Raw genomic sequence first — 22,929 nt, forward strand, 5'->3', positions numbered from 1 at the left:
GATATAATTATACTCATGTACCGCAACACAAGAATTGTTACATAATGTTTCGTAGGGCTTTTTCGACACTCTTTGTGTGACCTTGCTGGTGGTGCTGTGGGTTAGCTTCCTGACTCCTACATCACATGTTGTGTGTTTGAATCCTGCTGGAGCCGTTACTTTTTTTTTTTAATAAACATTTTTTTAAAAAAATACAATGTTTCCCTGGCTCAGAGATTAAATAAAACTTCACTCGCACCAAACAAATTTATATTTCTAATTATCATAACATGATCAAATTTAAGTCATTTTAATAACAATGAATAGTCACCTAGGCGTTACAATATAAACATTTATATTGATTTAAAACCCATAAATAAAGCTGATACTGTTTAGACTTTTAATTATTTAAAACTGTATTACAGCAGCACAATGCACAATGCAACGTAATAATAATAATAATCATAATAATAATAATCATAATAATAATAATCATAATAATAATTGCTTACATTTATATAGCGCTTTTCTGGACACTCCACTCAAAGTGCTTTACAGGCAATGGGGACTCCCCACCAATGTGCAGCATCCACACATAAATCGCTATCTTTGTCTTCCGTGTAATAATGTTCACCTCTCTGTCCAGCAATTTAACAATAGTAATAATAATGAACTTTATTGTATATGGCGCCTTAAAAGCTGGCTCCTCAAAGCGCTTTACAGGATAAAAACAATAACAACAATACTGTTAGGCTGGGCAAACGATTTTTTTTAAAGAAATACAAAATGAGATATAATGATGTGTTCCGGCTTAGACATTAATGAAGAGCATAACACGTGGGTGGCCAGCGGGAGTGCTGGCTGTGACGGATTAAACCGGTTTCACAGGTATTTTCACAGTAGAAGGGGACCAGATTTCCAGCGAAAGACACCTTCCCCCCTCAAAAACCAAGGAAGTACAGTACTTACTAGTTAAGAAAGCCAGGCTCCTCAACGAAATCGCTTTAACATGCTAATGCGATGGTGTTACAGTCCGGGCGTGGCAAGCTTCTAATGTCAACCCGACTATGGCGAATGGAACCCTTCTTTTATTGGAAGAAAATGAACATATTCTAGTCCTAAATGAATTAATAGCAAACATGGTTTACATAAAAGACATTTTTCCAAGAAAGTTTAGCCTTTGTCACTAATGAAACCACTAAATAAAGACATAAATAAAGAAATCCCCTGGAGCAACATTCACAGGTTAGACAGGAGGTTCAGCTGGACGCTGAGACTACTGCGCTGTGGACACACCTGATCCCAGATGCCGATTCCCTCTGCTGTGACCCAGGGAACCTGCAGTCAGGTAACATTATTTCTCACAACTACCAGGTAGTGAGTGAGATTGACCTGATTGTTCCTGCCTCAACGGCAGGGTTGCCAATACACCCAGTCCCCCAGAAGGGACAGGGAATGAAAGCCGAGCCGGTTTTCTTACAGCCACCAGCTCAGTTTGTCAGTCTGAGTCTGACCAACAGTGGTTCAGCACCAACCACTGGAGCTGGATGGGCAAGCCACCTGACTGTTAGTGCAGAACATGGAAAAGGGGGGTGTCAGAATCCCCGCCTGCACTGACATGGGCCTGGTGGGTGATGGTGAGTTCAAAGACAGTGAACTAGCTATCCCAGTGCTGGGGCAGCTCCCTGAACCCCTAGAGAGGGAAGGGGGGAGCGAGCAGGTGTCCTACACCCACGCCCAGCGAACGATTGTAAACATGCCGATAGAGGGATTCCTCAATCAGGAAGTGTGCAGGGTGGACCTGAACAGTGAGAATGGAGTAACAATCCCAGATCCCTCAGGTGCTCCAGATGACCACTAAGCCAAGGGTCAGGCATGCTCCACCGCTGCACCACCCCCTGCATGGTTCCTAGAGCACAGGCATGAACAAATCGAAAAAGCAGATGTCCTGGAAATGGAGGAGCAGCATCAGCAGCTGCGTCAGATCTCCTCAGATTTCCAGGATGTTGGTGCCCAAGATGCCACATGGCATACTGAGAAAGAGACCATGTACATGCTGCGCCAACTTAGAAAGGCAACAGTCACTCAGAAGGAGATGACTGGGATCAGCCACCCGAAAAGACTTTTGGGAGGACTGATTGCTGCCGCCACTGTTGTGTGTTTGCTATTTCTGATAGGTTTGCGTGCTACTGGCCCCAAGGAGGCCATAGTACAGCATGGTAACTTGACACTGTACGGTCTGGAACCAGACAACATAAGACCAAACTTGAGGTCGTGGATGCCTTCAGGTGCCACACTATTGAATTGGATAGAAATCCAAGAAACAGTAAGCCCTCAGGAGGTACAGGTAGTTAGTTTGCTTTAATGGAACAAACCTCCAAACCACCCTGGCAGGTGCCCAACACAGGTGTCATGGTTCATCAGGGGGGCTGGGAACAGGAACCGGTGTTATTGTAACACTGCTGCTGGGAAGCTGGATCATGGCTGACAATGTACTCTGAATGCAGTACTCTTACATCAAGATGTACTCCGGGTAGCACAAATGAGTCAAAGTTAGCATTTCAAAAGAAAGGAAGTTACTTCTTCCCCAAATATCTGCCTACAGAGGTATCAGATACTGACAGTGAACTTCCTGATTTGTAATGCCTAGACTGAGATGATGTCTCCTACCGTGTTTATACATACTCCAGATGTTTTTCATCCTGTTTGTTCCCAATGCTGGTTCCGGTATGAATTCTCGAGGAGAAATGTGGACATTTAAGGTTAATGTTCTAATGACAGGGGACATCACTTAACTCTGTTTTGTTTTGAAGGCAACAATGTCTCAGGACCTCGTGACCTTCAAAAAGGGGGGATATGTAGAGGCAATGCTTGTTAATAAGACAGAAATAAGTGTTGCTGTGCTTTCCCAAATGAGGCCCCATCTCTCTCTTCATCTCTGTGGTGCAGCCACAGAGAAACTATTCATGCAGGCTGATTTAAAGATGTTTTCTTTTGATAAGGGACAGCTCCCAAATGGGGATGCACTTAGCTAAGCCTGGCTATCATGATCAATGGTCATCCATTGGCGCCTATCTGTCTAGGGAGTGCCAGATGGACATCTGGATTGCATTCCTAGGTGTCAGGAGTAAGTGACTCATATCTCACCTTGATCAACCAGTCAGGGACTGGTAGGGCAATGTAACCCATGTGGGACTCTGATGCCCATTAAACTTTCAGCCAATGACAAGCCAAAGTTCCTCCAGGTAAAAACAGGCAACAGAGAGCCTGGAGAACTTGAACTTGAACTTGAACTTTATTGCCATATGTAACCGGTACTGGTACAATGGAATTCTTACTTACAGAAAGTCTCTCGATTGTAAAACAAGTGTAAAAAACAAAACAAAGTGCAACCAGTGCATCAAGACAATGTACAAACAAACAATAGACAATGTGCAGGAGAACTAGTAGGACTATTCCAGTAGGAGAATTCTAAGGAGAATTCCAGGGGTGCAAGACAATTCCATGGCAGGACGGCCCAGGAGCAGAAGGCTCCCAAGGGCAGGACATTCTCACAGCACGCCTCCTGACCATCCTGAGACTCAGCCCGGACAACCACGGAACGGCCAGTGTGTCCGAGTGCCAGTACTTTCCTCTGTTCTAAGAGTCGAGAGTGGAGGTTGCCACGAGTAACCAGAGGATCCACCCGAGGTTAGCATCAGCAGCAAGCCTCGTGAACAGGTCGGAACTGTGGACAGCTGAATCACTAATCAGAACAAGCGCTTCATCAGGAACGAACCGGTCCTCTTCCTGACCTGCTGGGACCCACAGTCATCTTTTCTCCTGTGCATAAACTTTGCTAGTTAAAGCCAACACTAACTAGCCGGTCAGTGAGCATCAGCAGCGCACTGTCGCAAACCGCACAGCACAACCTGGCACCAAGCCAGACAGCGCGGATTGGACAGCAACAAGCCTGCAACTGCTTCTTTGAGTCCGCAGGTGATCTGAATCCCCAGAGATTGGATGAGTATTCAACTTCAATGCATTACAGCTCGAGAATTCAATTGTCATCCCAACCAGTTGATACCAATTTAATTCCTAAGAGTTATGTACTTGTTTTGAGTATCCAATGTAGAAGTTATAACCAAGTTCATTTACAAAACGGTCTAAATGAATGATATACTGAACATATGTCCTCTTGATATATGTAACTCTTTGTAACTGACTGAATATATACCTTTTGTATTCTGATAAACCTCTTGATAAGATCTGTTTGGTTTACATGCATATTCTATGTATTAATAAATGTATCCTCGTGTATTAGTACCTATGTGTGTGCGTTGTTTGAGTTATATCGCATGGTTGGATTCTAAGGCCATCCAAAGAATCATTTTATGATTTACTGCTACAATTAATAATTGTCCCAGTTAATGCCCAAACCCTACAGAACTGGTGCCTTCAGAGAGCACGCAACAATCTATACAAGTACGATTCTAGAAATGCTGACCAGATTACGTTTTAAGAAGGAACTGTGCCTCAGGTTCCGCCGAGATCTTAACTCGGATGGCAGGATTCAGAGCCCGGAGTGTGGACTGATGGCGCACGGAGGGTCCACATACTGTGGATCCCGCAGTGATCTTCCGCGTGTTCAAACCGCCAGCGTGTGACTCCCCTGTCCCCGTGACCTCATTACTCTGCTCTCGCCTCTGTGCAGCCGAGCCCGACTCATGGTAAAGTGGAAAAAAATATGCCCTCAACGTGAGATTTACTCTGGAGCGAGGATAGATGTTACCTTTTTATCGTTGAACAGGATGTATGTGATGTGGCAACTAGGTTCAATTTTGATTCCTGCGGCGATTCCTGTGTCTACCACTAATGTAAGAGCTATTTCAAGTGTGGTGTGGTGCGGCTTTTCAAATGCTCAACAGGATGACTTCGCATGCACGCGTGCTTTCATGCAGTCGTTTGTGAAACCATGTCTGCTTACGTGCAAACGGGCGTGGTTTCATGTATGCAAAAAACTTTCCTGGGCTTTTCTGAAGCACATAAAATTATTTGGAGATATACATTTGTCTTGTTTTCCTCTTAGGCTCTAGAATTGATAACTTTTTTTTCATTTTTGGCCTTTTTCTTCGTTTTCCAGAAAGTGGTTGCAAGCCCAATATCATGCGAAGAAACATCAGGATTCGGGGATCAGTCAATGGATTTTGTTCAAAGTTGGATTGTTGCTCTCTGTGGACCAAGAGATGTTGTTCTATAATGTTTTTTTTTTCAAATTTAAAAATATCATTTTTTCATGGAGCTTTGAAGGGGATGGATTCACCTTATGATCATTTCTGAAACTGGCAAATGAGTGTCTGCTACAATATGATTGCTACATATCTGCATTTGTTGGTTTTGAAAGGAGTAAGAGTGCAGGGGGTCTAAATCTGCGATCCAGTGTGTTGAAGTATTTCACAACACTACCTCTAGCCCGTCTGGAAATAAATCCTCATTCTGATTGTTGCACTGGGCATGTACCAATAAATCACTGAGCATATATATATATAGCACTGTGTTGAAGCTAGAGACCTGTATGTAATAATATGATGCTAAAATGTTATTTTCAGATATATTAATGTAATAAATGATTGCTTATGCTTTATAAACAAATCTAATTAAAATAAAAGCTTAAGTTTTGTATTTATCTTGTACCATAGAACATGATTTTCTTTGTATTTCAATCCCACAAAGTGTCCAAATGACGCACTACATGATATAAGGAAGATTATCACATGCATATCGGTATTATCTTTCTTACGAAAATGCATTCCTTTCATTACCTTTTACTTTTTAAAATGAACTCAAATTGTGTATAATGTAATAATTTAAGTAGAATAGATTCTAATAATATAATGATCCAGTGTGTTGCACTACTTCAATGCTTCACTGCTCTATGCCATCTGGAAATAAATCCTCAGACTGCTTACTGCCCTGGGCATGTACCAATAAATTACAGGAGCACATCTATATATCACTGCGTTGAAGCAGGGGACACACAATCACTGCAAACACATCCTAAATACAGTGTTCCAGCACCACTGACCTCATCCAGAACGTATCATTTCTTGAAAGGGATTGCTGTCCGAATGCACATCTGAATCCCAAACAGAATCTCTAGTAAAATACGATCATTTGTGAAACAGGTAAATGACTGTCTCAGGGGCCCATTCCTCATTTTCAAGACACATGTATGCAGTACGTACACCATGAATTGAGCAATAGGGATTAAAGACACCACAGGTAAGGTTAGAAGTCATTCTGACTATATTCTAAAATATTGGACTCATATTCTTATGATGGCAGACATGATCCTGCGTGTAAAACCGGGGTTAATGGACATTATATGACTGTCAATTCTGTTTTGTTTTGGAGACTCTTGGCTGCCTATGTGGTACAGTGCAGCGTGAAGGAAACATTTTCCAAAACTGTGTCAGCTCAAAAGTTGTAAGAGAACCTCTCCAGCTGCTTTAACTCTCTTCATTTTTGTCATTTAATTGTCTGTCGGCACTATGTGGCAGTGTTGCATGACAACCCATCTCACCACGGAAAGGGACCTAACAGCTTTGGTAAGAGAGGAGAAATTGACCTGGCCCGTACAGGGCTCGAACCCACAACCTTGGCGTCACTAGCACCACACTCTAACCCACTGAGCTAACCGGCCTCACGACAGTGGTCCTCTCTGTGCTGCAAAAAATCGAACTCAGGGAATTTCTTTTGTCCTCCTTTGAATAGAAAGCTGTGTAATTCAGTGTATGGGCTTTCTCATGCAGTTTTTATGGTTCTTGTAACCCAAATCCTACACTGGCCTGAAGTGCCCCCCCATTTCACAGCATTTTTCAGCTGATTTAAAATGTACCTAAAGGAGGAGCATTATTGAAGACCATCAATTACCAAGAGCTTTTGTCAAAGGTTTTGGTGGTCATTTTTAATGACCACAGAGCGCTGTGACCTCGGTTTTACATCTCATCCAAAGGACGGCACCCTTTTACAACACAGCGTCTCCGTCACTATGCTGGGGCATTGGGACCCGCACAGACCTCAGGGTGAGGGCCCCCCGCCGGCACTGTTACGTCCCAGTGTGTGTTCTGTGTGTTTTTCTGTTATGTCCACACTGCTGACCCTTGATTGTTCTCCCTTCCCCATTGGCCAACCATCACACCACTGTTTCAATATGATGTCATCATTAATTAGCCTTCAGCCAATCAGAACACATTTTATTCACTATATAACATGGAGGCTTTCAGAAAGAAAAGGCCTTTCGTTTGACTTCGGTCCCGTTCGGTTTTGGTTTTCGCTTCGCTTCGCTTCGCTTCTTGTTATTGCTTTGGCTTCGTTTGTTGGTTTGTTTTGCTTTGTGTTTGTGTATTTTCGTATAGCTTCGGCTTTGTTGTTTTGTTGGTTTTACGTTAGTTTCTTTGTACTTTCGTTTGTTTGTGTGTTCATCCTTGATTTGTCTTTACCTTGCCCAAGTGTTACATGTTCAACTTATGTGTTCTTTTGTACCCTGTCCTGTTGATAACTCTTGTTTTTCCTTATTTGTATTCCTGGTTCACTTGTGTTTTTGTGTGAACTTTTGTATATAAGGTTAGTTTAGGTTGTTGGGTACACTTACACACTTAGTTAATTTTGTATTAGTACACTAGTTTAGTACGGGTGAGTGCCATTTGTCTTGTATGGTTTTGGGTAGTCAGTGCAGGTTAACTAGGGTGTTGAAGACGCAGAAGACCGTGTGTTTCTGGTTTTCTTTTGTAGTCAGATTAGCTTTCCCTCACTGTCCTAGCCAGCTCCATTTTGTTTGTTATTTTCTTTTCTTTGGCACCACTCTAGTTCCTTACCCTTATCACGCTTCCTAGTCCCTCACCAAAACCCATCTGCTTCCAAAAGACTTATCCTAAATGTTACACCCCTTTTCCCCTAGACACTTGGGGTTGTAACATTATTGGGGGCTCGTCCGGGATATCAAATTCCCGTCCTAAGGATTTTTTTTTGTGTTGCAGAATTTTGGTGTTGGTACAGGATTTTGATTTGTGGATTGTGTTTTGGCAAGGTACTGTAGTTATGGCTACTTTTGATTTGCGAAAGTTTGTGGAGGAACCTTCCTTTGAGCAGCTGGATAAGTGTAGGAAGGACGAATTGCTCCAAATTGCTGATTACTTCCAGATTCAGGTTTCGACGCAAGTTCTTAAAAGGGACGTCAAGAGAGCTGTGATGGATAGGTTGGTAGAGTTAGAGGTCATTGCATTAACGAGCAGGTACGCCGGTTCTCCTGGGGCTGGTGCTAAACCTGCTATGGTGGTGGAAGAACAGGACGAGGTGCAGGGGGTGGCTGAAGACTTAGTGGAGGCTGAGGTCAAGGCCACCTTGCCTCCCTTTGAACCGTTCTCTCCGGTCTCCGCCGGGTCAAAAAGCGACACTCGCCTGAAAGTTCATTTGGCCCGCTTGCACATGGAGGCGCAGGAAAAAGCCCAAGTGCGCCAGGCAGAATTTGAATTGCGCCTTGCAATTCGTAAGATGGAGATTGAGGCGGAGAAAGAGGTTAAGCTCCGACAGCTTGAGCTAGAAGCACGAAAGAATGCTCCTGCTGTGCAGCCAACCCACTCCGAGGCCTCTAGCGTGTCTCCTTTGCAAGATCCACTCTCTACCACCTTTGATGTAAGTAAGCACATTGCTTTAGTTCCTCTGTTTAGGGAGACGGAAGTTGATTCGTACTTTGGTGCATTCGAGCGAATTGCCACATCACTTCGTTGGCCTAAGGAGGTTTGGTCACTGCTTTTGCAGTGTAGATTAGTGGGCAAAGCTCAGGAAGTTTGTTCTACACTTTCTTTAGAAGAAAGTTTGAATTACAATACTGTGAAAGCTGCTATCTTACGGGCTTATGAATTGGTTCCTGAGGCTTATAGACAACGCTTCAGAAATCATCGTAAAGTGTCAGACCAGACATTTGTTGAATTTGCTAGAGAGAAGGGCACTCTCTTTGATAAATGGGTTGTAGCCAGTAAAGTGAGTGACTTTAACTCATTGCGTGAGTTAATGCTCTTAGAGGAATTTAAGAACTGTTTGCCTGAACGCATTGTTGTGTATTTGAATGAGCAAAAAGTAACTACTTTATCGCAAGTCGCTGTTTTGGCAGATGAGTTCGTGCTCACTCATAAGAATGTTTTCATGTCTGTGCGTGCGGAGAAGACTTTGTCTACTCTAAGTTCCCAGTCTCAGTCTCCCCCAGTAAAAACTAGTTCCTCACGTCTTAAAGAGGAGCGTGAATGTTTTTATTGTCACAAGAGAGGTCATATAATTGCAGATTGTTTGGCCCTAAAACATAAGCAGCAGCAACAGCAACATCCTAAGAGTGCTGGGTTTGTTAAGACTGTTTCCCGTTCTGCTATTCCTTTGTCTAGTGAAAACAGTCTCCCTGACCCTAGTTATGATTAGTTATTTTTTTTCACTTTACCGTGAATCGGGCTCGGCTGCACAGAGGAGAGAGGACAGGTGACAGGGGAGTCACACGCTGGCGGTTTGAATACGCGGAAGATCACTGAGGGATCCACAGTATATGGACCCTCCGTGCGCCATCAGTCCACACTCCGGACTCTGAATCCTGCCATCCGAGTTAAGATCTCGGCAGAACCTGAGGCGCAGTTCCTTCTTAAAACGTAATCTGGTGAGCATTTCTAGAATCGTACTTGTATAGATGCAGCCTTTAATGTGTTGCTAGGTTAAAATTGATGATTTCTTGAACTTCAGTAGGCAACTGCCCTCTTGATTTCGGATTTAATTTCTTTATTACAGGGGCGCTTTTATGAAGACAGAGTCATGTTCAGGTACTTTGCTTGATGGAGGAAGCTCATTTCGGACTCTGTGATCTGCTCACCTGGAAAGGTCTGCTGTACTACTATAAGAGAGAAGTAGAGTCTGGAAGAAGGGACAATTTTATGATGCTTTGGAAGATAATGTTTTTTTTTTTCTTTGAAATCGAAATGAATCAGAATATCAGTGCAAAAGACAAACTCTTGGTTTGGTTTAAAGAGATATGGTTTTAAAACAGACAAAATGTAGAAAACAGGTGTTTCTCACTTTTGGAAAAGAATGGACCGGGGGTAATATTTTACTAGTTGCAGTGCTGATCTCACTGGGTTACAGTCCTGCAGTATCACACCAGGGCCAGTGGCGCAATGGATAACGCGTCTGACTACGGATCAGGAGATTGCAGGTTCGACTCCTGCCTGGCTCGGGTTGTTTTTAAAAGCATCGGGCTACTCCCTAAGCAGTCTGTGCTACTTACTGCATTGTAATCGTACCCAGTAAGAGATTTCCTTCATGTAAATGAACTGCACCTGACAGCATTAGAAAAACACCTGGGCTCAGTACGGTGCTGAGAGCTCAGCGTTGCTGTTGTTCTAATTAGCACGCACTGCATCGGCTATGAGCCCGAACTTTTCAAATATTCCGATCAGTTAGTCAACACGTAGTCCACATGAACGGTAGAAATATTCTCGTCTGTCTCTTGTTTGTATAGAACTGAATGTCCCTGACAATGTACTGTTAGTTTTAATTGAAGAACGGCATTTGTGTTCAAATATACCAGACAAGTTACCGGGGTAAAGTTAGCTTGAAGTTCGAAAACGATTTTGGCACGCCTGTAGCGCTTTCACGAAATCTCTTAGAGTTACAAAAACACTTGCTTTGTGTATAAAATACATTGTGGATGCTTTCTCAGCCTTTACTTTTTCGTTTTTATGACATTTTTTTGACCAAGCACGAATATGCTTTTGTCCATATCTCCGCAATGGAAGCACAGAACGCCTTCAAACCAAAAGCATTTTAAAGACCACGACTTGTGGATATTTCCACAGCCTTTACATCAATCTATCGGTGAGCTAATTATCTTTTTTTAAACCTCCGGTTTTTCATCGATGCGTAATTACGCACGAACTGGAACCCGGGGGACCGCTGTGTGCACACGTTCACAAAGCGAGAAATACTGTTCAATACGGCTTCATGCGAAAAACCCGTATACTGTATGACCATAGGAAGCAGAACAGCGCGGTCTCCCATTACCCAGACTGTAAGCACGGGAATAAAGCTTTGTTTGATTTCTGAAACCCTTCCTTTACGTCCTGTTTTCATTCAGGTAAGGGTCAACTATATTCACAATACTACTGACAGCAGGAAGATTAAAATATTCTTTACTCAGCAGCTTATTAAAAACAGCTCCCATGATGTTCAAACCGATTTTTTACACAGAACACTGACACAGCTTTGTGTTCTGAATCTCTTTTTCTCTTGCTTTTATTTAATGTGGCACAATGCACTGGTTCACAAACCAATAGCATTTAAACCACAGCACCCACAATGCTGCAGGTAAGTGTTTTGCACACTAAGCAGGTCATCTGACTATTCCCAGCTTTGTTTTGGGTTATGGAACCTTTATTTTTTTATGATTTTCTGAAGATAACACTACAGGTGGGATGGGTGGGTTGTCTTCATGGCTCAATAGCATTTCAAATACAGCACCCACACTGCTGAAACCAAGTGTTTTACACACCAGACAGGCCCCCGAACCTCATACAACCTTGCTGTGGCTGTGGCCCCTTTCTTTAATTTTTTTATGATTTTCTGAAGATAACACTACAGGTAATACACTGGGACAGGTGGGTCGTCTTCATGGCTCAATAGCATTTCAAATACAGCACCCACTCTGCTGAAACCAAGTGTTTTACACACCAGACAGGCCCCCAAACCTCATACAACCTTACTGTGGCTGTGGCCCCTTTCTTTATTTTGTAATGATTTTCTGAAGATAACACTACAGGTAATACACTGGGACGGGTGGGTCGTCTTCATGGCTCAATTGCATTTCAAATACAGCACCCACTCTGCTGAAACCAAGTGTTTTACACACCAGACAGGCCCCCAAACCTCATACAACCTTACTGTGGCTGTGGCCCCTTTCTTTATTTTGTAATGATTTTCTGAAGATAACACTACAGGTAATACACTGGGACGGGTGGGTCGTCTTCATGGCTCAATAGCATTTCAAATACAACAGCCACACTGCTGAAACCAGGTGTTTTACACACCAGACAAAACCCAGAACCTTATACAACCTTGCTGTGGTTGTGGCCCCTTTCTTTATTTTTTTATGAGTTTTTCAATATGGCACCATTAGACAGGCGGTACATGGGGATAGTACATCGTGCTCTTCACGAGTCAATAGCTCTTCAAGCACAACAGCCACAGTGCTGCAACCAGGTGTTTTACACACCAGACAGCTCCCCTAACCTTATACAACCTCGCTTTGAGTTGTTTAACATTTCTTTCAAATCACTTGGGTTCATCAATCATTTGATCATTTTTCAGCGTGGAATAAACCTATTACTTGTTCCTTGGAGATTACCATCTGCTGATAAGATATGATCGCTATATTGACCATATACAATTTCTTGCATAAGGAATTCATATTTTGCATACACCGATCCCCCCGGAGTCCCAAGTGATTCTGGTTTTGGAAAGCTAAAGGACAATGAGCTTCACGATACCAGGGGGACAGTGGGTGGTCAAGTCTCCCCTAAACAATGGATCTTGTCAGATTATGATGTCAGTGCATTTAATAAATGTTGTTGAACTCTCTTTAGCCCAAATACAGAGGAGCCCAGACCCAGAATGTTACTGACAGAGAGTGATCTCATTATGTGTGTTTGGATTTTAACAACTATTTTTATTGTTTGCTAGAACCAAAACAATCTATGTTAGACATTTTCATCTTCAGCCAAAAATACAAACCTGTGTACGTAGTGTGGTGCAGGTTCTTGTCCCATCCTGCTCTTGGTCCAGGTTGGAGGGTTGCACCGATTCTGAATCTTGTTAGCTGGTATGGATGGGTTTGGGGGTGTTGATACCAGAGTGGTCCAGGAGGGGGATTCAGGTGTCTCGGGGGCATTCTTGTTTTTCTATGAGTTCAGGTTGATTCTGTTGGTTCTGTCATGAATCTCCCTCACGCAGGCAAGCGCTCCCGCATTCCCTCGAGCTCTCCCCATACCAAACGTGCACATGTCAATCAGTCCTCTACTTAAACCCTCATCTGTTCCCCGGTCATTGCTCACGATTGAGATTCTGTCCCGGAGCTTACCTACTAACTACGCTTTTGCCTTACTATGACTTCTCCCCTGGACCTCGACCCCGCTTTTCCGACAACTGCTTTAGCCACTCGATTTTGTACCTTCGCCTGTTTTACGCTTTCTCGGATCCTGACCCCAGCCTGTCTCTTCATTTACGCCTCTGCCTACCAACGCAACTTCTACGCCTTCCCGGACTCGGGCCCCTGCCTGTTTACTCCGACTACGCCTGCGTCTTGGGCCAACCCTACCAAGGGCACCGCATTGGATCCCTATCCTCAGCAGTCAGCCCCTGCGTGACAGGTTCTGAGTGTCTTGGTTACATCCGTTTGTGTGTATAGATGAAAAAGCTATTGAAGAGCACCCCCACACCCCCCACCCGTCTTGGTGGAAGTTGCCATGTTCAAAAAATCCTAAAAAGATAATTAAAGTTGCACACAACAAAGCATGACTGTGAAAGGTCAGGAGGCCTGCCTAGTGAGCACAACACTTGATTACAGTCAAAAAAAACATTAAAAAATAAAGAAATGTTCCACAACTCAAAGCGAGGTTGTATAAGGTTAGGGGAAATGTCTGGTGTAAAACACCTGGTTGCAGCACTGTGGCTGTTGTGCTTGAAGAGCTATTGACTCATGAATAGCACCCCCCAATCCCCATGTACCGCCTGTCTAATGGTGCCATATTGAAAAACTAAAATTCTTATTAAAAAAATAAATAAAGGGGCCACAACCACAGAAAGGTTGTATAAGGTTAGGGGACCTGTGTGGTGTGTAAAACACTTGGTTTCAGCAGTGTGGTTGTTGTATTTGAAATGCTATTGAGCCATGAAGACTACCCACCTATCGCACTGTGTTACCTGTAGTGTTATCTTCAGAAAATCATAAAAAAATAAAGAAAGGGGCCACAGCCACAGCAAGGTTGTACGAGGTTCTGGGGCCTGTCTGGTGTGTAAAACACTTGGTTTCAGCAGTGTGGGTGCTGTATTTGAAATGCTATTGAGCCATGAAGACGACCCACCCGTCCCAGTGTATTACCCGTAGTGTTATCTTCAAAAAATCATAAAAAATTAAAGAAAGGGGCCACAGCCACAGCAAGGTTATATAAAGTTAGGGGGCCTGTCTGGTGTGTAAAACACTTGGTTTCAACAGTGTGGGTGCTGTATTTGAAATGCTATTGAGCCATGAAGACGACCCACCTATCCCAGTGTATTACCTGTAGTGTTATCTTCAGAAAATCATAAAAAATTAAAGAAAGGGGCCACAGCCACAGCAAGGTTGTACGAGGTCCGGGGGCCTGTCTGGTGTGTAAAACACTTGGTTTCAGCAGTGTGGGTGCTGTATTTGAAATGCTATTGAGCCATGAAGACGACCCACCTGTCCCAGTGTATTACCCGTAGTGTTATCTTCAAAAAATCATAAAAAATTAAAGAAAGGGGCCACAGCCACAGCAAGGTTATATAAAGTTAGGGGGCCTGTCTGGTGTGTAAAACACTTGGTTTCAACAGTGTGGGTGCTGTATTTGAAATGCTATTGAGCCATGAAGATGACCCACCTATCCCAGTGTATTACCTGTAGTGTTATCTTCAGAAAATCCTAAAAAATATAAAGAAAGGTTCCACAACCCAAAACAAAGCTGGGAAAAGTCAGAGGACCTGCTTAGTGTGCAAAACACTTGCTGCATTGTGGGTGCTGTGGTTTAAATGCTATTGGTTTGTGAACAGAATACCCCTATCCCAGTGCATTGTGCCATATTAAATAAAAGCATGACAAAAAGAGATTCAGAATGCAAAGCTGTGTCAGTGTTCTGTGTAAAAAATCGGTTTGAACATCATGGGAGCTGTTTTTAATAAGCTGCTGAGAAAAGAATATTTTAATCTTCCTGCTGTCAGTAGTATTGTGAATATAGTTGACCCTTACCTGAATGAAAACAGGGCGTAAAGGAAGGGTTTCAGAAATCAAACAAAGCTTTATTCCCGTGCTTACAGTCTGGGTAATGGGAGACCGCGCTGTTCTGCTTCCTATGGTCATATACGGGTTTTTCGCATGAAGCCGTATTGAACAGTATTTCTCGCGTTGTGAACGTGTGCACACAGCGGTCCCCCGGGTTCCAGTTCGTGCGTAATTACGCATCGATGAAAAACCGGAGGTTTAAAAAAAGATAATTAGCTCACTGATAGTTTGATGTAAAGGCTGTGGAAATATCCACAAGTCGTGGTCTTTAAAATGCATTTGGTTTGACGGCGTTCTGTGCTTCCATTGCGAAGATATGGACAAAAGAATATTCGTGCATGGTCAAAAAAATGTCATAAAATCGAAAAAGTAAAGGCTGAGAAAGCATCCACAATGTATTTTATACACAAAACAAGCATTCTCGCAACTCTAAGAGGTTTCGTGAAAGCGCTACAGGCGTGCCAAAATCGTTTTCGAACTTCGAGCTAACTTTACCCCGGTAGACAAGTTTACCTAACTGCTCATGCGCCACTCAGTTGTAATTAGTCAAGAAATAAAGTCGAAAACCAGCTGCGGGTTTGAATCTGAACGTTTGAGATTTCAGCGCATTTTACTTACATTGACAAATGATAGAGATTCGAAGAGAGATCCTTCAGACCAGCAAGCAAACCCACGGCTATTTCGGTTTTCTATCTAGGCAACGTTGGTGTCTGCAATAGCATACATGAAAGCGTGATGCAATTTCTGTGGCTACATTTGTTGCACGTCATGCACAGTAAGAGTGTTTCTAACACCAAATAAAAAGTCAACAATTAGCGATGACGCCTTCTCCTCAGTTAACCCACTGAAACCCTTGCTGTTAACAGTTCTTTACTGCGTGGTTTACGAGCACCTACATATCGTGTCGGTTCTTTCAGCTTTATTCATTAGGTTTTCAAAGGCATAAGTAGAGCACCAGAGGTGCGAACGCAAAATGTGTGGTTACCTGAAGAATTGCTTTCAATGGCAGCGGGTCCAAGCGATTTAGCGTTTTTATAGTGCCGGGAAAGGAGAAACGGCACTTTGCCTTTGCCGCGCAGGCACAAGGCGACGTGCGGCAGACGCCGGAGTCGGCAAGTTCCGAACTTGCGCGGGGAGTCCCCAACGCACTTAACCACTCGGCCACGACAAAAGCGAGTTTGCTGCCGCCGCATTCCTCCTATAATCTAACACGGAGTGCGAGGTGGCTGCGGAAACCTTTTTAAAGTCGCTCTCCGTTAAAAAAAATACCTTTCACAAGATTCGTGCCGGCAGACAGACACGCCTCAGAGGGTTTAAGGCTGGCTTCACGTTCAAATGATAAAGTCCCCCAGTCCGGATGTCAAAATGCAACTTTGGCAGACAGAAAAAACATCAACAAACCACAAAAGGTTTTTACAAGCTGCACCACACTGCACTTTCAAAAGCATTTACATTCGTGTTAGACGCGGGAATTGCCTTTGATTTGCGCGCTTACGAACGCCATGGAAAACGAAACAAAACTAAAGCCCTCAGCTCCTGCACTTGATTATAATGCCGTTACGTGTCGAAGCAGGAATTTATGTCATCCTACCACTGCAACACGGGGAATAGAGAGAAATGAGTACACGCTACGAATTGTCTCTTATCAGTCCCTACAGTTGTAAGGCGCCTGGAAGCGTGCACCCCCATCATTAATCTTTGCGCATCTGTGCAAGGTAAACTCTGGAGCAGTCTTTGAAACGGCTCAAAGGAAACACGTGATTGATTCCATGTGCATCTGGGGTTCATTTCTTATTTACATTTAATTCAAGGGAAAGGCTTGGGTCAGTTTCAGACGGCCTCCAACAGCGAGATTCAAGCGCCCCACCTTCAGCCCAATCTGCGCAGCCAGAACGCCAACGGTTCCTATGCTCTCCGGGGTGCGGTTGTGACCCCGTAACCTAAAATGTTGGTGGCAGACAAATGGAGACTAAAAGGTGACGTCCTAGGACATGACTACATTGTGGGGATGGTGACCATTGCTTGGAAAAGAGTGCGAGGCCCCTTTAGAAAAACATTTTGTTAACAGACATTCTGCCTCAGCCTAAACACCTATAGCTTGCAAAGCGCATGCTATTAGACAGGCACCTCTGCAAGACCTTAAGAGTCTCTTAAACTAGTGATAGTAAGGTGTTCCCAATTGGCGATGTTCGGCTTTCAAATCATCTCTCCGTGGAAGCGCCGAGATGCAGCTGTTTAAGGCTTAGAAGCAGCTGACTGTTTTACTGCCTAACTGATCACTGTCAGTCAGGGAGCTCAGAGGTGAAAAGCCTGTCTGAGAGACAATTCGCCGTCGATCAGTTCAATATGTTCCGTACCAGCTCGGCGCACCTGAGATCATCTTGGTAGCCGTGTAGCTCAGATGAGTGAGAGCGTGTGTGTGTACCACCGTGATTGGATGCCGGTCCTTCTCAGGTCACAGTAAACCTTCTGCTGCCTAACTTTCCTAATTTTGTGGATCCCTTTGAAAAAGCAAAGGAAAAAAAAAACTGGCTCTTCATCAGCGTGATCGACCCAACCCAGTGTGCCCCAGTGGCCTAATGGATAAGGCACTGGCCTCCTAAGCCAGGGATTGTGGGTTTGAGTCCCATCTGGGGTGCTCCTGTCCCATTTTGAGCGTACAAATGTCCTTGTGATTTGCAAAGCTGCAACCCCACCTTACTCAGTGAGCGTCTCTGCTTTTCTCTCACATACAGTTGGGAGAAAAACTTTTGTAAACAGCCCTTTGGAATGATGTGGATTTCTGCATGAATGGCTCCTAACATGTGATCTTATCTTTATCTAAGTCATAATAATTAATAAAGAGAGTCTGATTTAACAAACAACACACGCCCAACATTTGACATTGCTGTTTCTTTATTGACCAAATGGTTTAAACAATCAAGGTCATTGATGGAAAAAGTACGTGAACCCTTATATTAAGGAGCTAGTGGAACCTCCTTTATGACAAAAACCTCAACCCCCACTTTCTGTAGCGGCTTGTCAGACCTGAGCAGCGGTTAGGAGGTATTTTGGCCTATGTATATTTTTGGGATGTCTTGCGCTGAATGGCCTGCTTCAGATCACGCCACAGCACTTCAATGGGATTGGGGTCAGGACTCTTACTTGGCCATCCCAACATACGGAATTTCTTCTGTTTCAGCCACTCTGTTGTTGATGTACTCCTTTGTTTTTGTCATGTTGTAAGACCCAGCGTCTTTTGAGTTTTAGATCACAGGCAGACACCCTGACATTCTGCTGTAGAATTTCCTGATACATCTTGGAATTCATCGGTCCCTCGATGCCTCCGCCATGCTTCCCAGGTGGGATGAGGTTTTGGAGTTGGTATGCGGTGTTTTGTTATCTCCAAACATAACGCTGTGCACATTTACCAACAAGTTCAACTTTTGTCACGTCTGTCCACAGAACATTGTTCCAGGAGTTGCTGTGGAACATCCATGTGGTCTTTAGCAAACTTGAGAGGGGCTGTGGTGGTTTTTTTTGGGGGGAGAGCAGTGGTTTCCTCCGTGGTGACCTCGCATGATCACCACTCCTGTTCAGATTTCTTCTTATGGTGGACTCATGAACACAGACGTAAGACAAAGTAAACCACCTGTTTCCTAGATCCCATCCCCAGTCAGCTAGTCAAAGATTCCCTCGAAGGACTGGCAGGACCTATAATTAGTATGATGAATGCATCGCTTGCGTCAGGCGTCGTACATGATCAATTTAAGGTAGTGGTTCTTAGACCGCTCCTTAAGAAGTCAAATTTGGATCCACAAGTTCTTAACAACTACAGGCCTGTCTCAAAGGTCCCATTTCAATCTAAAAGTCTTGAAAGAATAGTTGTTGCCCAACATCAAATGGATTCAAATAATATACTTGAGAAATTTCAGTCTGGTTTCTGAAACTGCATTAACAAGAGTCGTAAATTATATTCTCTTAGCTACTGATGCGGGGAATACAACAGTGCTAGGTTGCAACAGTGCTAGGAATGCAAACTTTAGGTTGCGCTTCTTCATGCTGCATCATTGGCATGAGTGGAGCTTTTTAAACGTCTGTACTTACTGCGCCCCATAAGAAATCGTTTGTCCCTGTTCAAAAGAGATTGTGCGATGTCCTGCAGCGTTCGCAAAGCAAACCTTTGACAGTTTGAATAGAGGAATTTATTCTGCTTCCTGTGCGTGCAGTAGTTACAAACTTGAACGTCTTTACACGATCTCCTGCAGTTTTCAGTGGGCAGGCTTGGTCAGATGGCTTGGAAAAACGCACTGTTTCGGCTCGGGAAACATCATGAGCAGTGTCCTGCATGTTTTCTGTGTATAGCTGTCTTTTAACGCATACAGAATTCATTCGAAATCATTGATTTCTCCAATTAACAAGGGTCCCTTAAATGATGAGTCAAAGTAACATCTAATCGGATTAGTTTCCTTAGAGCTGGTTCAGAGTTTGCTCAAGAGTTTACCTTTCACAGATGCGCAAAGAAGAATGTTGGGGGTGCACGCTTCAAGGCACCTTACAGCTGTAGGGAGTGATTCGAGACGATTCGTGGCGTGTGCTCGTTCCCATATACCATACGCCCCGGCGTGCAGTGCTAGGATGACGTACAATACCACTTGGGCACGTAACAGCGTTATATGCAAGTGCGGGACGTGAGGGTTTTCGTTTGTTCGTTTTGTTTTGCTCTGCTTTGCTTTGTTTTGCTTTCCATCGCGTGGGTAAGAGCGTAAATAAAAAGGCGATTCCTGCGTCTACCACTAATGTAAGAGCTATTTCAAGTGCGGCGTGGTGCGGCTTTTCAAATGCTTGTGGACATTTCTCTGTTGTTGATTCTTTTTTTGTGTGTAACAAAGTGGCATTTTCATGTCCGGACGGGGAGACTTTATCATTCCGACATGAAGCCACCCTTAAGTCCTCTGAGGCATGTCTGTCTGCAAGGCTTGTATTTTGGAAATGTTTTTTTGAAACGGAGAACGACTTTGAAATAGGCTTCCGCCGGCGCCTTGCGATCCAGGTAAGATTGTAGCAAGAACGCAGCGGTGGTGGGGCTTGCTGTAGTCGTGGCCGAGTGTTTAAGGCGATGGACTAGAAATCCATTGGGGTCTCCCTGCGCAGGTTCGAATCCTGCCGACTACGTTGTCCGCCTCCAGTTGGTGTGTTCCGGCGCAATCAAAGAAGCGCGCCTCTTTGCTGTTCCTGGTGGTTTTAAAACGCCCAATCGCTTGTACCCGCTGCCTTGGAAATAAATTCTTCAGTGTCCGCGAATGGCATTTTGCAGCTGGAAGCATGTCGACGCTTTTTGCACAGAGCACCAAAAAAGCGTCTTTTTTGAAGGCCCAGACACTGAGCGTTGGTGGTTCAGTGGTAGAATTCTTGCCTACCACGCGGGAGGCTTGGGTTTGATTCCCGGCCAATGCAGTGGCTTTTGCAGCGAGTGGCTCCATCACTTGCATCCCCTTGCAACTCGCAACTGAAAACCCACTGAAACTAAGCAGGTGTGAGCCAGGTCAGTACCCGGATGAGGGTAAGCTACAGGGAAAAACAAAGCTTCCAGCTGGAAGCGGTGTTAATGGTGCCGGCGGGGGGGCGCTCACCCTGAGGTCTGTGCGGGTCCCAATGCCCCAGCATAGTGACGGCGACGCTGTGTTGTAAAAGGGCGTTGTCTTTCGGATGAGATGTAAAACCGAGGTCATAGTGCTCTGTGGTCATTAAAAATGACCACCAAAACCTTTGACAAAAGCTCTTGGTAATTGATGGTCTTCAAAAATGCTTCTCCTTTAGGTACTTTTTAAATCAGCTGAAAAATGCTGTGAAATGGGGGGACACTTCAGGCCAGTGTAGGATTTGGGTTACAAGAACCATGAAACTGCACGAGAAAGCCCGTACACTGAATTACACGGCTTTCTATTCAAAGGAGGGCAAAAGAAATTCCCTGAGTTCGATTTTTTGCAGCACAGAGAGGACCACTGTCGTGAGGCCAGTTAGCTCAGTTGGTTAGAGCGTGGTGCTAAGAATGCCAAGGTCACGGGTTCGATCCCCGTACGGGCCAGGTTCTTTTCTCCTCTCTTACCAAAGCTGTTAGGTTCCTTTCCGTGGTGAGAGGGGTTGTCATGCAACGCTGCCACATAGTGCCGACAGACGAGTGTTGCAGGAGAAGAGAAAAGTGTTTGAAGATTTAAGAGTGTCTTAGGTGGAGCCAAAATCAAGTGTCACAAATGTAAGTGGTTGGATTTCCAATGTTTAATATGGTAAAAATAAGCGGAAGTTATCTGCCGGTCATGGCACAGTCTGCCATGCTTTTGTCATATACTGTAAAGTGGTGTCGAACTGGAGCCTCACCATTTGCATATGTGAGGCTCCAGTTATACATCGAGTGTCACATTAAATTACAAAAATGAAGAGAGTTAAAGCAGCTGGAGGGGTTTTCTTACAACTTTTAAGCTGACACAGTTTTGGAAAATGTTTCCTTCACGCTGCACTGTACAACATAGGCAGCCAAGAGTCTCTAAAACAAAACAGAATGGACAGATAGGAGAAAATTCCCACTCGTCCTGAAGTTCCCAAAATCCAGCACTGAGCGTAAACAAAGTGTCTAAGTAGCGTGGGAATGCTAACCCTAACCCTAGCTGGAGTTTGAGCAATCCAGCACTGAGCGTAAAAAGATGAGTCAAAGTAACGTCTAATCGGATTAGTTTCCTTAGAGCTGGTTCAGAGTTTGCTCAAGAGTTTACCAAGAGGACATTGATTCGTCAAATATACGTATATTCACGGCGAAAATACGGCTATACGTATATATACGTCGCCTCGACGTATAATCAACGTCAAATTGCAACCGTAAAATTGACGACATTAATAAACGCATATATAACGTCGAAAACACATCTAACACAGTGCCTGAGGCTTTTTACTGTACGTATCGTGTGTGCCGCAACTAGGAGTATACGGCTCTCTGCACAGTGTACGAAGTAAATTATTTTCGCAGTAATTAATTTACACGTGTATAATAAATATAGTAAATATAATAAATTAATTACTGCGAAAATAATTTTCTTCGTAAATCCTGCAATCCAGATGATTGGGGCATTGGTGCATGGCTACAGTCTGTGTTAGGAACATGGAGAGGGTCTCTGGTTCAATACATATTTGTGGGTCTGGTATTATTCGTTATGATCATATCGTTAATATCCTGTTTGAAAAACATGTGGACTAAAGCTGCTGCTTCTGTGCTAATTGTACGCCCTGAAGGGATCATGAAGGTCAAAAAATGATTTCATGGGAAAGGTTCTCTTATCTAGTGGCAGAACCTGATGGGTAGAACAATATAGTTTTAAGGGGGGTTACCCTTGGGAGTGATTCCCCTAGATGCAAATGATTTTTGTGGTTTGTTTGTTCATAATAAGATGTTTTGCAGGAACGGAACAAAGAGAAATTTTACAACTTCAGCTAGAATTGTTCTGCAAAACGCCACAGCTGAGGCAGGGGAACAATGTGTAGATTTTTCTAAGAGTTATTACCCAGTTGTTGACCAATCTGTTGACCAAAGTTGACCAAAAAAGCCTAAGATTATGCTGGGCTCCAGCCCACAGGGATTTACCTGTGCTGTAAGAACTAATGAGTGAATAAGGAGACTGGATTCTGGTGAAAGACTTCAGGAAAAAGAAATGGTGTTCACTCAGGTGGAGGGGGCTGTACCAGGTGCTGCTGACCACTCCCACTGCTGTGAAGGTCACAGAAATGGTGCCCTGGATTCATGCTTCCCACTGTAAAAAGGTCACAAACGAACTGAGCAAAGCGCAGGAGTGATGTCTCCACAAGGACAGATGGGGATAACCTGCTTGGGACTGATGTGC

General features: G+C 43.9%; 4 non-coding genes across 4 annotated transcripts; all 4 read left to right on the forward strand.

Moving 5' to 3' along the window:
* Nucleotides 1-10,155: 10,155 nt before the first annotated feature.
* Nucleotides 10,156-10,228, forward strand: trnar-acg (transfer RNA arginine (anticodon ACG)). Its single transcript has one exon. It is a non-coding gene; the product is annotated as a tRNA-Arg (tRNA).
* Nucleotides 10,229-17,626: 7,398 nt separating this feature from the next.
* trnar-ccu (transfer RNA arginine (anticodon CCU)) lies at nucleotides 17,627-17,699 on the forward strand. Its single transcript has one exon. It is a non-coding gene; the product is annotated as a tRNA-Arg (tRNA).
* Nucleotides 17,700-20,426: 2,727 nt separating this feature from the next.
* On the forward strand, nucleotides 20,427-20,497 carry trnag-acc (transfer RNA glycine (anticodon ACC)). Its single transcript has one exon. It is a non-coding gene; the product is annotated as a tRNA-Gly (tRNA).
* Nucleotides 20,498-21,054: 557 nt separating this feature from the next.
* On the forward strand, nucleotides 21,055-21,128 carry trnal-aag (transfer RNA leucine (anticodon AAG)). The gene has a single exon. It is a non-coding gene; the product is annotated as a tRNA-Leu (tRNA).
* Nucleotides 21,129-22,929: the final 1,801 nt, after the last annotated feature.

This window comes from Lepisosteus oculatus, unplaced genomic scaffold (assembly GCF_040954835.1).
Source record: "Lepisosteus oculatus isolate fLepOcu1 unplaced genomic scaffold, fLepOcu1.hap2 HAP2_SCAFFOLD_172, whole genome shotgun sequence".
In the NCBI taxonomy this organism is placed as follows: domain Eukaryota; kingdom Metazoa; phylum Chordata; class Actinopteri; order Semionotiformes; family Lepisosteidae; genus Lepisosteus; species Lepisosteus oculatus.